Source organism: Arachis ipaensis, chromosome B7 (assembly GCF_059453495.1).
Source record: "Arachis ipaensis isolate K30076 ecotype BB chromosome B7, ASM5945349v1, whole genome shotgun sequence".
Classification (NCBI taxonomy): domain Eukaryota; kingdom Viridiplantae; phylum Streptophyta; class Magnoliopsida; order Fabales; family Fabaceae; genus Arachis; species Arachis ipaensis.
In genome coordinates this window covers 127,216,216-127,230,740 of record NC_142442.1, presented here as the reverse complement: position 1 = coordinate 127,230,740, position 14,525 = coordinate 127,216,216, and positions in this window count along the sequence as shown.

The following is a 14,525-nucleotide window of genomic DNA, read 5'->3' as shown; positions in this document are numbered from 1 at the left end:
CAAGTATGTTCACAAAGGGAATGACCGTGTAACTGCTTCCTTTTTAGATCGCATGATTCTGATGATTTGTCTGTAACAGTGGATGAAATTCAAAATTACTATGATTGTCGATATATATCTGCGTGTGAGGCTTCTTGGAGATTGTTCGGTTTTGAGATTCAATTTAAAGAACCTAACGTTATTCGCCTTCCATTTCATCTGCTGAATGAACAAAATGTGTTATATGAAGATCATCAACCTCTTGAAAATGTCATCGAGAGTGTGACTGGTAAAGATAGTATGTTTATGGGGTGGATGAAGGCTAACAAGGAATTTGAAGTTGCCTATAACCTTACTTTTGCAGAGCTACTGTCGGTTTTTGTGTGGGATAAGCAGGCTCATCTATGGAGGCCTCGGAAGCAAGGTCATGTGATTGGTCATTTCACCCATATTCCTCAAGCTCATGGAGAGGAGTATTTTCTTCGGTTGTTATTGAACTATCAAAAAGGGTGTCAGACGTTTGATGATATTCACTCTATTGATGGAATTGTTTATGACACCTACAAAAAAGCATGTTATGCTCTCGGGTTTTTGCAAGACGATAAAGAATTTATTAATACAATTAATGAGGCAATTTCTTAAGCGTCTCCTTCTTATATCAGGAGGTTGTTTGCAATGCTTTTGATGTCAAATAATATTGTTTGTCCCGATATCGTGTGGCAACACTGTTGGAAGCATTGTGCAGATGATGTGCTCTGTGATCGAAGACAGATTTCAGGTGAACTCTGTAATTTTTGTTGTTATCATTTTTACGGTGTTAAGGGCACATGCCATCATTAATAAATTCATACGAGTTATACTTGCTTTTGTTTTTAGTGTTTTGCATTTTATTGTCATGCTATGAAATTCTGTTATATTGACATTTTTCGTAATTGATTTAGGTGGTTAATGTTCTGATGAAGAAATCAAATCCATAACTCTCGCTAGAATTGAAAGTTTGTTACAAAAGAATGGTAGGTCCCTCAAAGAATTCATCGACATGCCATTTTCCGAGTGCTTGAATTCTATCGACCCTCATGACACAGTGGTTCTTGATGTGCTCAATTTCAATAGGGTTGAGTTGTCAATTATTTCTATGGATTTAGTTAACAAATTAAATTAGGGCTAGAGGGATGCGTACGACACAATATTGAATGCAATTAGCCGTGACATGGGTGGATTGTTCTTTGTTTATGGATATGGTGGAACTAGAAAGACTTTCCTTTGGAATTCGCTATCTGCTTCAATTAGCGCAAAAGGTCAGATTGTTCTCAACATTGCATCTAGTGGTATAGCGGCTTTATTGCTACCAAATGGTCGAACAGCTCATTCACGATTTAAAGTTCCGCTAAGTGTCAACCAAGATTCCATTTGCAACATAAAACAAGGCATGCCTTTGGCACGTCTTATTTCTTTTGAAAAATTAATTATATGAGATGAGGCACCTATGTTAAGCAAATTTTGCTATGAAGCACTTGACAAGTGCCTCAGGGATGTTCTTCATTTTAATCACGGATCTGATCCTGATGCTCTATTTGGTGGAAAAGTTATTGTTCTTGGAAGTGATTTTCGTCAAATATTGCCTGTCATTCCACATGGTTCTTGGGAGGATATTGTTCATGCATGTATTAATTCTTCGTACTTGTGGCACTCTTGCCATGTGTTGCAGTTAACCGAAAACATGAGACTCTTTAGAGGACCTTTAGACCTTTGCAATTTAGAGTTACAGAAATTTGCTAAATGGCTACTTGATGAGTCCATATTTGATGATATATTTTGACTCAATTTGGATGGATTCTAGCACATGAACTCACACTTAAGCACCAAAATAGGATACTTCTGTGTTTGATCCCTAATTTGGACTTAAATGTGAAAACATGCATTTTAATGCTTAGATTAGTGATTTTTAATTCCACTTTTATGTCATTCGATGCCGTGATATGGTTTGTGAGTGATTTCAGGCCTTAGAGGCAAGAATGGATGGCTAAAAATGGAAGAAAGCATGTACAAGGGAGAAAACATGAAGAAAAACAAGGAGAAGCACACACAGCGAAGTGTGCGTGCGCACAAGCTTGCGTGCGTACGCACAAGAGCAAATTTTCATGTGTGCGTGTGCACGACCACCTGTGCGTACGCACAGGTCAACTTTCAGTCGAGTGTGCGGACGCACACGTCTGTGCGTCTGCACAGGTCCCTGCACGTGATTTTGTTAATGAAACGCGTGCTGTACATTTTCTGAGGGCTTTTGGCCCAAATTTTTAAGGCTTGGAGCTGAATTTAGAGTGCTATATAAAGGGAAATCAACACATAACAAAGAGAGCTCACTTAGATAGTTTTAGAGAGTAATTAGGAGTAGGAGTAGGAGTAGTGTAGCATTGCTCTCTTAGGGTTTCATTTCCATTTCATGTAGCATTTTATAGCAAGCTTAATTTTGGATTTTACTTCTTTTATTGTAAGTACTCTTAATCTTCTCTTTAATTACATTGCTTTTGCCTTTATTTTCTTATGGTTCAAGTTACTTTGTTTATAATTGCAATTTTGAGTTCTTGAAGTTTTGATTGATGAATTTAATGTTTCATGCTTCTTTTATGTTTGATTGCTTGTCTATATTTGGTTTTGTTGATAGTTGGTTATAGTTTGTTATTTTTCCTTGCAATTTTCCATGCTTTATGATAAACCACTATTTTATGGTTTATCTTGTACTCAATTGAGTGGTTTTTATCAAGTCTTTACACACTTATTCATACGAATTGCATGATTTTACAATTCCTTCCTAGTTTTGTTTCATAATTGAAAACTTGCTTCCTAAGCCTTTAAATTGTGTATTTTAATTCCCCCTTTATACCATTCGATGCCGTGATCTGTGCGTTAAGTGTTTTCAGGCTTTATAGGGCACGAATGGCTTAGAGGATGGAGAGGAAGCTTGCATAAATGGAAGGAGCACAAGAAATAGAGGAGACAACCAGCGAGCAGCGATGTGCACACATGGACGACGCGTGCGCGTGAATTGGAGTTCGCACGATGACGCATGCGCGTGCCTGACGCGTACGCGTGATACGCGAAGTTGACCAGCGACGCGTACGCGTGACTGACGCGTACGCATGACTGACGCGTACGCGTGACTTGCACTACTTGCAGAAATTGCAAAACACACTGGGGGCAATTTTGGACTGAGTTTGGACCCAGTTTTCAGCCCAGAAACACAGACTAGAGCCAGGGGACAAGCAGAGACTCAACAGACACTCTCATTCGCATAGTTTTTAGTTTTAGATTGCAATCTTAGAGAGAAATCACTCTTCCTCTAGGTTTTCTACACACTAATAGTTTTTATAGTTTATGCTTTTGCTTTGGATATTGAGAAGAGTCACTACCTCCGTTGAAGTTTCTATTATTCTAGTTTACTCTCTTATTCCTTTACTCTTTTGATAACCTATTAACCATGTTCAGATAAGGATGTTGCATTTTGGAATTTATTAATTCAAAGAATTATTTTTACTTTTAATTAATTTTTAATTCCTATTTTATTTAATTCATCATGTCTTCTTCTTATATTTCTGTGAACGTTATATTCATGTCAATGGAGTAGACTCCTAACTTGACTTAGGAGTTGACTAAAAGGAGACCCTTGAGTTGGAATGCTCAAGTGATTACTTAAATTGGAAGTTGTTGGCTAACTATCTAGGCACTAACGCTAATCTTTCCATAAGGAGAGAATTAGGACTTGTGAATAAGAGTTAGCTTAATCGCTTGACTTTCCTTTATTTAGTAAGGGTTAACTAAGTGAAAACAACAACCTCTTGATACTATACTTGGGAAAATCCAACAAGGATAGAACTTCCAATTAATCATTCCCCCAGTCAAGGCTTTTTATTTGATTATTGTTCCGAGGGTTACCTGAAACTGTTGGTCGATCTCGGACGAGATCTTCTGTACTGATCGACGATGATGTGTTCGGTGTGTGGGTGGTGGCCGGAGCGGTCGCGTCCGACTTATTGGACTGGTAATGCTACTGATCCTTTGTCACCGGAGGGTGGTGGTACCTGCAAGGGACTCCGATGCTTAAGTTAGCAAGGGTATTAAGCAGGTTTTTTGTAGAATCAGAGTATGAGTTATACCTGGGTGCTCCAATATATTTATAATGTTATGGAGTGACCTTTTTAGATAAGATAAGTTAGTTATCTTATCTTATCTTATCTTTGAGTGAGGTCATCTTATTTTCAAGGGAACTGCCTTTATCTCTATAGGCTTGGGCTGCCTTCGGATTGGGATCGTATTCCTCTATTTGGGCCCTTTATTGGGCTTTTCTGGCAATTTGGTCGAACTCTTTGAGAAGAGGTCGGATAGTACGACCTGAAGAGGTCGGTTGCTTTGTCGCTAACCATCCCGGGTCGAACAGCTCGACCCAGGGTATGAACAGTGCCCCTGCTCGAGCTCGGTCTTTCTTTTGAGGTCGAGTCTTAGTTTTGAGACTTCGATCTTTCTCTGGTGAAGCCAAACTCGAGCATTTTGTCGACTTCCCCTTTTTAGTGTCTTCTTTTGAATGCGAAACGTTTTCTTTTTCGTTTCTTCTAAAAGCGCGTGCTTTGTATTAGCGCTCTGGTCTTGGGAATGTGCGAGAGTTTAATACCCTCATTAATTGATTTTTAATGCTCCGTTTCTCTAGCCTCTTTATTTTGAATTTTACACTCAGGAAAATAGTTTCTCTTCTTCGTTTCTTTACTGTAACTTCCCTTTTCTTTCTCACTTTTCTATTTTCGCCTGAAATTTGTATTTTTGCGTTTCGCCCTGCGACATTGCTCGGTGATTGTTAGTGCTTTCCTTGCTTTGAAAGGCGATTCCAGATTCTATCTTCCGTCTTCAACTTTTTTGAAGTTTTCCCCTTTTTCCAGGTTAGTTTCTACTTTCTGCTTCTTTACTTCTTTCGCCGCTTTGCCTTTGGTTTTTTTATTTTTCGTTTTGAACGTATGCTGGAAAGCTTGAACCTTTTCACGTCGTTATGCTCAATTGTTGCTGTGATGCATGTTTTTGTCGTTTCTCCCGATGATTGAGGTTTTTCAGTGCTTTGCATGTTTTGCCGCCTTTTTATTTGATTTTGTAGCTTTCTGGGATAATGGCTTTGTTTGGTTCTCTTGAAAAGGTTGCATCTTTGATGTCCTCTGTTTGCATTTTTGTTGTCTACTTTCTGATTGAACTGCTATTTTTTGTTGCTCCTTCGATGATTTGATTTTATCTCTGTCTTCTCGGGATGTTGCCTTTTGGAAAAAAAAAAACTTTTCTTTGCTGATAGTTTTGTTGGGATGTTAGCCTTGTAGATTTTTTCTGAGCCCTTACTCTGTCACTGCCTCCAAAGAATGCCCATGGACCTTGTCTTGGGGTTTTCCTTTTTACTTGTTTGTATGCTTAACTCATGCTCTGCTATGAGTTGATTTTGACTTTGCCCGAGATGTTTTGGTTAGTAATCTATTTTCTTCTTTCTTGCTGTAGGACTAGTTGACCTCATGTCTTCTCGCAAAAATATTGTCGAGACATCCTCCCAAGTCCCTGATGGCATGGCCGACTGGGTGGATCCTATGGTTCTTCTGTGTATTTCGCTGGTTGATTCTGAATTTTGTGAGCAGCTTAGGAAGTTTCACAGGGTTTGTAGTAATAGTAGTGATGAAAAGAATTATGAGCTTGTATCTCCTACTTCTGAAGAGAGAGTTTGCTTTTTTACTCGGGTTGTTGGAGACTGTCCCTTTTTCTATGCGTATGACTTCTTTTTTAGTCAGATGAATATTACTCTTCCTTTCACTCCTTTTGAGACCAACCTATTATGGTCTTGTAATGTAGCTCCATCCCAACTCCACCCCAACTCCTGGGGCTTTATAAAAATCTTTCAATTTCTGTGTCGTGAACTGGGTGTCCATCCTTCCCAATCCCTCTTCTTTTACCTCTTTGTTTTAACAAAACCTGGGGTAGTTAAGAAGAAGGCTGCTTGGGTTTCTTTCCGAGCTTCTCAGGGAAAGAAAGTTTTTTCCATGTATGACGAATCTTTTCGTGATTTTAAGAACTACTTTTTCAAGGTCCGAGCTGTTGAAGGAGCTCGGCCCTTTTTTCTGGATGAGAATGATGAGCCTACCTTTCCTTTAGAGTGGCAAAAGAATGTTGTTGTGTCGAGGTATTCATGGAAGATGTTGGACAAGGTCGAGCAGGCCTTTGTGAGTGTGTTGGAGGAGAATTGGGGGCAACCTCCTTATCTTGACACTAAGAGGTTTCTAGGGGACCCCTCGCTTCTCCGAACCGAGCTGGGTAGTGGTCGACCTCTTTTTTCTATCTGTTTTTACTTCTTTTCTAATTTGTCTTCTTTTCTGATTTGTAACTTGGCTTTGTTGGTCTTCTGTTTGTTTCAGAGATGGCCAAGACTTCAGATTCTATAAAGGCCTTTAAGAAGGCCAAGAAGGCTACCACAGCTCAGCTTGCTTTGTCCAAGGCTGCTGGCGAAGGATCTTCCCAGGTTTCTCCTAAGAAATCAGTCTCAGTTGCTTCAGGGCCAGGAAGGATAATCCTTACTCCTCCAACTCATTTAGTTGATCCTTCTCAGTCTTCTGCTACTAACTCTTCTCCTACCGGCGCTCCTCCTCCAAAAAAGCAAAAAACTGCTGAGCCTTTTAACCTTGATGCCCCTGATTTTGATGCTGCCGAGTTTGTGAACCAGCAAATTGGCCCTTATGGTACCATCCCTACTGACGATGTTTCTCTCCTTCGCCATTTGGACTTCATTACTCGGAGTAGCGTCAAAATGGCACATATGGGGGCGGCTTTATATCGGACTGCTCCAGATCTTCCCATTCATGCTACGAAGGCCTTTATGCAGGAGGCTAAGTTGGAGTTCGACCGGATGAAAGGTTTGAAGGAGGAGCTTGAGGTGAGGGTGACCAAGTTGGAGAAAGAGTTGGAGAGTGAAAAGGCTAGTTCTATTGCCTTGGCGGCTTCTGCGAAGTTGGCTGAAGACACGGCGTTGAGGCACAAGGAGAGTTATGTCACGACCTATAGAGAGATGATGCGTCTCAGGAATGATTTAGAGTCTGCCCGAGCTGATTATGCTGAGCTCCAGGGTCACCTTGTAGGTAGTGTAACTGCTGCTTATGAGAACTTGAAGGAGCAGGTTCGGGTTCTTGCACCCGAGCTCGACCTTACTCTCTTCAGTTTGGATAACGTCGTAAAGGACGATAAAATTGTCCCTGACGACCCTGATGACGATGATGTTGAACCTCCTTCTGTGCCTGCCGCCAAAGCCTCTGTTGTGCTGACTTCTTCAGCTCCTTCAGTTGTGGTTGGTCATCCCGAGTCAGAACCTGATTGTCAAATCTTGAACCGGAATGATGGGACAGTGGATGCGGTGCCTCTTCAGACTCGTCCACCTTCACTCCGTGTTGATGCTGCTGAGAAGTCTTCGGATCCTCAATGATTATTCTGGATTTTTTGCATAGATAGCCCGACTTGTGGGCTTTTGAACTTTTTATATTTTGTAAATGGTGGTTCTGGCTTTTGCTACTTTCTTAGTTGTCTGTTTAGCAACTTTATTTTGAAAAACAAAGTAGTTTTCAAGCTCTTGGGGCTGATTTTGGTGGCCTCTTGAGTTTGTTATTATTATACCTTGTGCTTTTTATGACATGTTTGTCTGCATCTATCTGGTACTTTTAGGTTTTTTGGGAATGTTGGAGCCTTATTGTCCGACCTCTTTGGATTGCCTTTGTATTTTCATACTTGTGGCTTGATTTGGGTCCAACTTGTATGTCGACTTCCTTACTTTGGCCTGAGGTTATTTCTAGTGATCCGTTTTGTTTGGACCTTTGTTAGGTCTTCTGTTCAGGGATCACTTTTTATAACGTTTTGGTTTTTTGGGCCAACTTCTTTGCGTTGGTCCCTTCTAAGTTATTTCTAGTAATCCTCTTTTTGAACCTTTATCCGGTCTCTTTTAGGGATTACTTTTATAACTTTATGTTCTGGGCCGACTTCATCATGTCGGGCTCTTCTAAGTTATTTTAGTAATCCTCTTTTTTGGACCTTGTTCAGGTCTCTTTCAGGGATTACTTTTATAACTTTATGTTCTGGGCCGACTTCATCATGTCGGGCCCTTCTAAGTTATTTTAGTAATCCTCTTTTTTGGACCTTGTTCAGGTCTCTTTCAGAGATTACTTTTATAACTTTATGTTCTGGGCCGACTTCATCATGGCGGGCCCTTCTAAGTTATTTTAGTAATCCTCTTTTATAGGGTTAGCCAGACCTCTTTCTAGGGATTTACTTTTTATAACTTTGGTTATTGTGTTCGACCGGTCTGACTTCTTTTCGTCGGCCGGTCTTTAAGTTATTTTTTAGCAATCCATTTATTTAAGACCTCGTCAGGTCCTTTCTATGGATCACTTTCGATAACTTCTTGCATTATTCTATTTTCATCTTTGCCGATTTTGTAGAAATTGGGTTTAATCCCCATTTGGTCGACCTTTTGATGAATTTGATTTTCATCTTTGTTGGTCTTTATCATGGTCGTGCAGTGAATTTGATTTTCATTTTCTGCTGATCTGTAGCTTTATAATCGGGCGATGAATTTTTAGCATTTCAGATTAATGCGTCTTGAGAATTTGTAGAAGATCTAAACAATTTTATTTAAAAGAAAATACAGATATATACATGTGGGAGTTTTATCCCTCTAAGTCGGGCAATTTGTAGGTCTTGGCTTGGCACCTCATTAAAAAACCTTTTCAGGAAAAAGAGTGTGACTTATCCTAAGATCCTTTATTACCCCTAACTATAGTATCTTCTTAAGTTGCAGGTGTGCCAGGACCTAGGAAGCTCTCGCCCCTCGAGTTCAGACAGTCTGTAGTAGCCCTTTCCAAGTACTTTTATGACTCAGTAGGGTCCTTTTCAATTTGCTGTCAGCTTTCCTTCTCCAGGTCAAGTTGTTCCAATATCATTTCGGATTAGGATGAGGTCGTTCTCTGCAAAGCTTCACGGCACTACCTTTTGATTGTATCTCGAAGCCATTCAACGTTTCAATGCCTCTTCCCTGATCCGAGCTCTTTCTCAGATTTCTGGAAGTAGGTCGAGTTCTTCCCTTTGAAGTTGGGAGTTGGCTTCTTCATTATAGTGGATCACTCTGAGTGACCCTTCTTCAATCTCCACTGGGATCATTGCCTCCATTCTATAGCTAGTCGGAAAGGTGATTCCTTTGTGGTGGAATGCGGCGTTGTTCGGTATGCCCATAGGACTTGTGGGAGCTCTTCAGCCCAGGCTCCCTTTGTGTCCTGTAATCTCCGTTTTAGCCAGCCAATATGACTTTGTTGGCAGCTTCGGCTTGTCCATTGGCCTGGGAATGTTCTACGGAGGTAAATTGGTGTTTTATGTTCAAGTCGGACACTAAATTTCTGAAGCCTGCATCTGTGAATTGGGTGCCATTGTCTGTGGTGATGGAGTATGGAACCCCAAACCTTGTGACAATGTTTCTATATAGGAATTTTCAACTTCTTTGAGCAGTGGCGTTAGCTAGAGGTTCTGCCTCGATCCATTTTGTGAAGTAGTCTACCCCTACTATGAGGAATTTGACTTGTCCTGATCCCTGAGGGAAAGGTCCGAGAAGGTTGAGTCCCCATTTTGCGAATGGCCAGGGTGAGGTTACGCTGATGAGCTCCTCTGGCGGAGCGACGTGAAAGTTGGCATGTTTCTGACATCGTGGACACATCTTAACAAACTCTGTGTCTTCTTTTTGTAGAGTTGGCCAATAGAATCCGGCCCAGAGTACTTTTTTGGCAAGTGCCTGTGCTCCGAGATGATTGTCACAGATGCCACTGTGTACTTCTTCTTAAACTTCCTTTGTGTTGGAAGTCGGTACACATTTTAACAATGGTATTGAAATTCCTCTTTTGTATAGAGTATTGTTTATGATAGTGTAGTATTGTGCCTCTCTTTTTAACCTCTTTGCCTCCTTCTTATCTGTGGGGAGTGTTTTTGTTATGAGGTAGTCAATTATGGGGGTCATCCATCCTTGATCTGGACTTGTTAGTGCTAGGACTTTTTCTTCTTCCAAGATTGATTGGTTCTGCAACATTTCTTGGATGAGGCTTCTATTGTTGCCCCCTAGTTTGGTACTGGCTAGTTTTGAGAGTGCGTCAGCTCGGGCATTCTGTTCTCGGGGTATGTGGCGGACCTCATATTCCCCGAGTTCTCCGAGCTATTCCCTGGTTTTGTCCAGGTACTTTTTCATGATGGGATCTTTGGCTTGGTAGCTCCCTGCTATTTGTGAGGTGACTACTTGTGAATCGCTGAAGATGATAAGCTTTTGAGCTCCAACCTCCCTAGCCGGTTTCAAACCAGCTAGTAGCGCCTCATATTCAGCTTGGTTGTTTGAGGCAGGGAACCCGAATTTGAGGGAAAGTTCGATTTGGGTTCCCTGGTCACTTTCTATTATAACACCCGTGCCGCTTCCAGTTTTATTTGAGGAACCATCTACATCGAGATTCCATTCTGTAGGGATTTCCGAGGTATCTGTAAATTCTGCAATGAAGTCGGCCAGATATTGCGATTTGATGGCTGTCCGAGCTTCATATTGAAGGTCGAATTCAGACAACTCGACTGTCCATTGCAAGATTCTACCTGCTAAGTCTGTTTTCTTCAAAATTTCTTTTATGGTTTGGTTGGTTCGAACCCCAATGGTGTGAGCTTGGAAGTACGGACGCAGTTGTTGGGATGTTAGTATGAGAGCGTAGGCGAATTTTTCTATTTTTTGGTAGTTCAGCTCGGATCCTTGTAATGCTTTGCTGATGAAATATACAGGTTGTTGCCCACTGTCATCTTCTCGGACTAATGCTGAGGCTACTGCCCGACTTCCTACTACGAGGTATAATATAAGTGGTTTTCCTTTCCGTGGCCGAGATAGGATAGGTGGCTGTCCCAGGAATCTTTTGAAATCTTGGAATGCCTGCTCGCACTCCGTTGTCCATTCAAACCTCTTTCCCTTCCTTAGAGTAGCATAGAAGGGGAGAGATCTTATTGCTAATCTCGCTAGAAATCTGGACAAGGCTGCCAATCTTCCATTGAGCTGTTGTACCTCTTTGACGCAAGTCGGGCTCTTCATATTGAGTACGGCCTGGCATTGATCCGGATTTGCCTCGATTCCTCTTTGTGTGAGCATAAAACCCAAGAATTTGCCAGCTTCTACTGCGAAGGTGCATTTTGCAAGATTAAGTCGCATGCCATGCCTTCTTATAGTGTCGAATACTTGGGTGAGGTCGGACAGTAACGTCTCTTCACTTTGCGTCTTTATTAACATGTCGTCCACATAGACTTCCATGATTTTTTCAATGTGATCCGTAAAGACCTTATTCATCAATCTCTGGTAAGTAGCTCCTGCATTTTTAAGTCCAAAAGGCATGACGATGTAGCAGTAGTTTGCTTTTGGGGTTAAGAATGAAGTTTTTTCTTGGTCGGGTGGGTACATCGGGATTTGATTGTATCCTGAATATGCGTCCATAAACGAGAGGTATTTATATCCGGAGGAGGCATCCACCAGAGCGTCGATACTTGGGAGTGGATAAGGATCTTTTGGGCAGGCTTTGTTGAGATTAGTGTAGTCGGTGCACATCCGCCACTTTCCATTTGACTTTTTTACCAAGACGACGTTAGCTAGCCATAGTGGGTACTTGACTTCTCTTATGAATCTTGCCTCCAGTAGAGTTTGTACCTGCTCTTCCATAGTTTGGGATCGTTCTGGTCTGAGCTTTCTACGTCTCTGTTGTACTGGCCGAGCTCCTGGGTAGACTGCTAGCTTGTGGCACATTAACTTGGGGTCTATGCCTGGCATGTCTGCAGCCTTCCATGCAAAGAGGTCGACATTATCTCGTAAGAACTGTACGAGTGATTCTTTTGTGTCTCCTTTTAGGATTGTACCGATATTGGTTGTTTTGTCCGGGATATCTCCGATCTGGACTTTTTCTACTTCGCCTTTGGGTTGTGGGCGGAGTTCTTCCCGCCTCTGAACTCCACCGAGTTCGATGGTGTGGAATTCTTCTCCTTTACCTCTGAGGTTTAGACTTTCGTTGTAACAGCAACGCGCTATCTTCTGGTCTGCTTTTATTGTAGCTATCCCTTCTGTAGTTGGGAACTTCATGCATAGATGTGGAGTCGAGACTACTGCGCCGAGCTGATTTAAGGTTGTCCGACCTATTAAGGCATTATAGGCTGAACTCACGTCGACCACGATGTAGTCTATCTTGAGTGTTCTTGACTGGTTTCCTTTTCCAAAGGTTGTGTGTAGTGAGATGTATCCAAGTGGCTGAACTGGCGTGTCTCCTAGTCCGAACAGGCTGTTCGGATATGCTCTGAGTTCTTTTTCTTCCAGGGCGAGTTTGTCGAAGGCAGTTTTGAACAAGATGTCGGCGGAGCTTCCTTGGTCTACCAGTGTGCGGTGGAGATTTGCATTTGCCAGTATAATAGTGATGACCATAGGATCGTCCTGAGATGATGCCGGATGCGTCCTCTTTGGTAAAAGTAATTGTGGGGATGTCGGGTGCTTCCTCTTTTCCCTTGCCATGATATACTTCTTTAAGATATCTTTTGTGAGATGATTTGGAGATTCCTCCTCCCGCAAATCCTCTGTGTATCATGTGGATGTGTCTTTCTGGTGTACGAGGTGATTGCTCAGCTCGTCCGACATCTTCGTCCCTTCTTCTTTTTCTTTGCTCATCGTCTCGGGTGGCTATGTACCGACCTAATTTCCCTTCTCTTACTAGTTTTTCTATGACATTTTTTAAGTCAAAGCATTCGTTGGTGGAATGTCCACGGATTCAATGGTATTCACAATATTCAGTCCGATTTCCTCCTCCTTTTTTGCCTTTGAGTGGTCGAGTTGGGAGTATTTTTTTAGTATGGCAAACTTCTCTGTAGACATCCACGAGGGACACCCGAAGAGGGGTGTAATTGTGATTTTTTTTATTTTTCCCCATTGTTGATCTTCTTTCTTTTTGGATTCTTTATCCTTATCTCGGGAGGAGTAGTGAAATCCAGATTTTGAGGTCTCTCCTAGTCGAGAGGTTTCCTCCATGTTGATGTCCTTCTCTGCTCGTTCTTGCACTTCGTTCAGAGATGTGGGGTGTTTTTTGATATAGATTCGCTAAAAGGTCCTTCTCGTAAGCCATTGATGAGACCCATAATGGCGGCCTCTGTTGGTAGGCTTTGTATGTCCAGACATGCTTTGTTGAATCTTTCCATGTAGCTGCAGAAACTTTCCCGATCTCCTTGCTTGATTCCTAATAGACTTGGGGCGTGCTTAGCTTTGTCTTTTTGGATGGAGAATCTGGCTAGAAACTTTTTGGCTAAGTCGTCGAAGCTTGAGATGGACCTAGGAGGTAGAATGTCGAACCATCTAATTGCTGTCTTTGTTAAAGTAGTCGGGAAGGCTTTGCAGCGAACTGCATCTGAGGCGTCGGTGAGGTACATTCTACTTCTGAAGTTACTAAGATGATGACCGGGATCTGCTGTGCCATCGTATAAAGTCATATCGGGAAGTTTGAAGTCCTTTGGGATTTTGGTCCTCATGATCTCTTTAGTGAATGGGTCTTGGTCCTTACGGGAGTCATCTTCGTGACCGGATCGAGTAGTCTTGGTCTTGAGATCGGCTTCGAGTTTTAGGAGCTTGTTCTCTATCTCGCGGCGTCGCCTAACTTCCCTTCGTAGGTCTCTATCAGCTTCTCGTTGATGCTCCACCTCTTTTTCGAGTTGCTTTAAACGATCTTGAAGTGCCTCCATGGCTCCCATATTTGGTGAATCGTTGTTTTTGTTAGGTTGAGGAGTATCTTTTGGTGTAGTTTCCGTGTTCTTGTGCGGCGTTCTATCTTCTAGATCTGAATCGTGGTCGTTGTCATGGTCGTCTGCCATGGTGGTGGGATGACTTCCAGATTCCCCAGCAACGGCGCCAATGTTCCGAGGGTTACCTGAAACTGTAGGTCGATCTCAGATGAGATCTTCTGTACTAATCGGTAATGATGTGTCCGGCGTGTGGGTGGTGGCCGGAGTGGTCGCGTCCAACTTATTGGACTGGTAATGCTGCTGATCCTTTGTCACCGGAGGGTGGTGGTACCTGCAAGGGACTCTGATGCTTAAGTTAGCAAGGGTATTAAGCAGGTTTTTTGTAGAATCAGAGTATGAGTTATACCTGGGTGCTCCAGTGTATTTAAAATGGTGTGGAGTAACCTTTTTAGATAAGATAAGTTAGTTATCTTATCTTATCTTATCTTTGAGTGAGGTTATCTTATCTTCAAGGGAACTTCCTTTATCTCTATAGGCTTGGGCTGCCTTCGGATTGGGGTCGTATTCCTCTATTTGGGCCCTTTATTGGGCTTTCCTAGCAATTTGGCCGAGCTCTTTGAGAAGAGGTCGGATAGTACGACCTGAAGAGGTCGGTTGCTTTGTCGCTAACCATCCCGGGTCGGATAGCTCGACCCAGGGTATGAAAAATTATATAAATCTCTTGTAAT